Genomic DNA, 3,154 nt, shown 5'->3' on the forward strand with positions numbered 1-3,154 from the left:
TGATAATATAATTACTATTGCATATCTATTTAATAAAGTATTCTCAACTCAGTTGAAAAAAAAAATTTACCATCTCGAACACATCGCACGGTCAATAGACTAGTTTCTTCTTCAATTGAAAAGGCATGATGAACAAGAAGTCAATCTTTGACTTATCTTTCATAAAAAATCTCACTCACAGTCAACATGTTGTCACTCACAATCTCATCAAATTAAAGTTAGCTTTCTTATCAAAAAAAGCTTGCAATCAACTTGAACTCTCTCTAGCCTTCAAATGATATGCCAATCTTTCAAGTTTAGACACCAAGTTTTCCATCAGAACATCACCATGATTTTTCCTTTTGTTTGCATTCCCTTCAGCTTTTTCACTTATATTTGTAGCAAAAGATAGCAACTAAAGTAGGTTGGTAAATAGATGTAGGTGAGTCAACATTGTTAGGTGCGATCTCTTCATTGATTTCTGTTTCAGCATCTTCTTAAGTAGCCATCATTTCGTCTTCATTGTTTCCTTCACCCAAAGATGAAAGACCTATTTATTAGCCACCACACACGTGTATCATTCCAACCAAACTTGTTGGAAACTTTAAGCCAATACAGTGGCTCCTTTACATGGATGACAAACTAGTTATCTATTGCATTCCTCTATAGGTAATTCTATCACCAAACTCAGCCTGTTGAGAGCTATTGACTTCCCCACTGATATCAATTGCATAGGATCAATAGGCAATCCTTGTCTAATGTAATTATGGAAAAGACAGAAAGCACTAATGATCCTGCACTAAGTTTTCATAAAGTAGGACTTAGTTCTTAAAACTGCCCACCTTGCTTTGAGCAACCCAAAACATCCTTCCTTTGACATTTCTAGCTCGAGAGTGCTTCATGTTAAAGAACTCATGATCATTAGTGGGTTTCTACCCTTGCCCCCACTTGTTCAAATGATACCTCTAGCCCTCTATGAAGGGCCAAAAACCCTTCTCTATTTATGTAACCAGCATCACATAAGTAACAGTGTAAAGCCCAACCTTATAAAATACTTTTCATGACATACATGTGATGGATAGCATGTTTGCATGCTAGGAGAGTCCCGAAAATTTACAAAAGTCAATATTGTACCTAGAGGAACAATAAAGTTGATTTAAGCCTCGAACTAGATCAAATAGAGATTTTAGGGTGAAATTGAAAATTTTACAGTTAAAGAATGACTCAAAATGGTAATTCGGAGTTTGAGGATCAATTTGGAGTCAAACTGGAATTTTCACTATCTAGGGGCAAAATGGTCGTTTGCCACTTGGGGACAAAATAGAAATTTTTAGAAAATATTTTTTGGCCCCATTTGACTTATTAGAGTATGATTTGAGTATTGGAGTATGATTTGAGGTTAAGAAGTGAAAAAAAAATTGTAATCCCAGTATTTTTCGAAATATAGGGGTAAAATGGTAATTTTACCACCCATGTGGCAAAATTGTAATTTTACACCACCATGACATTTGTCAAGCTCCAGAATTTTACCTATTATTATTTTATGCTATGGATAAATATTAGAGCATTTGTGGTGGTGAGAAAAGGCTTAAAAATTAAGTTAAAACAAGTGGACCAATAAAAAGGTGACATGTGTCAAAAATTAAATATTTTTATATTGCCATTTAAAAACCAGCCCACACTTTTCCACTCAGCATTTCAAGGCCGACCAGCACCTGCAGAAAAGAGAAGAAAAGAAAAGAAAAACCCTAGGGAGAAAAAACTAAGGAAAATTTATTGAATTTTTAAGAAATTGGTGACTAAAGGTAAGATTTTTAATATTAAGCTTGAAATTCATCTTGCCCATGCATTCTTTTCCATTTTTCATGAATTAAATTCAAGTTTTCATGAGGGGCAATATGCTGGCCAGATTTAGTGTAAAACCCGACCCTATAAACACATGTCATGACATACATGCACTAAGTAGCATGTTATTACGCTAGGAAAGTCCTAAGAATAGACAAAACCCGATTTTGTACCTAACGGTACACTTGAGTTGATTTAACCTCGAACTAGTTCAAATAGGAATCGTAGGATGAAATTTAATATTTTATAGTCAAGGAATGACTAAAAATGATTGTTCGGAGATCGAGGGTTCATTTGGGGTAAAATTGAAAATTTTGATGTTCATGGGTAAAATTGTAATTTTACCACCCACGAATAAAATTTGAGATTTTGAGGGAATTTAGATCAAATTTGACAAATTGGGGAATGGTATGAGTATAAGGGATGAAAAATATGTCTATGGGCAATTTTTCAGTTTTTTGGGCAAAAATGTAATTTTTCAGTTTTACGGGGACAAAAGTGTAAATTTCAAAAATTACTCCACCAAGACTTTGGATAAGTCTGAGAATTTTATCTAAGCTATGGATATGTGGGACAAGTGTATGGTGAAAATTTGGAAACAAATGGATGAAATTTTAAAAACGGGCCAATGGAAAAGTGACACATGGCATTTTTTTAATGGTTTAATATTATTTTAATGAAAAGTCAGCCCATTTAAACCCTAAATTAAGTGCTGGCTGGCCATAAGGGAGAACAAGAGAGAAAATAGAGAAGAAAGGAAGAAAAGAGAAAAACCAAAGAGAAACAAGAAAATTCAAAGGGGAATTCGCGATTTTCGATCGTTTACACGTCTAACAGTAAGATTTTTCGACTTTAACTTCATTTCTACCTTTTCTATGCCTTTGTTTCCATTTAGCATGCTTGAGGAGAGAGATTTAAAAGTGACATCAAGGGCTGGCCGAATTTCAAGGGGGGAGAAATTGAAATTTTTAGGTTTTGATTTTTTAGTTAAATTGATAGTTTTAGTTTGTTAAATGTGTTTAGAAATTAAATTGGGCAAGAAAGCATTAAATTTTCACAATACCCACCCTTGGCCGAATCTGCAATGAGGTACAATGATGATGATCTGATTTTATTCTAAGAGAAATGAAGAGAAAATGATGAAAAATGATTAAATGTGATAGAAAAACAAAGTAGAAAATTTACCGAGTTAATATCCCATTTTTGGCCGAATTTTCCAAGGAAGGGAGTGAGCTGATTTTTTTTTTTAGAAGGTTATTGGCTGATATTTAATGGTTAGAAATGTTGGAGAGAGAATGGGATGATTTAGAGCTAAAATGGAGCGCGTTAG

The sequence above is a fragment of the Theobroma cacao genome, chromosome 10, assembly GCF_000208745.1.
Source record: "Theobroma cacao cultivar B97-61/B2 chromosome 10, Criollo_cocoa_genome_V2, whole genome shotgun sequence".
In the NCBI taxonomy this organism is placed as follows: Eukaryota; Viridiplantae; Streptophyta; class Magnoliopsida; order Malvales; family Malvaceae; genus Theobroma; species Theobroma cacao.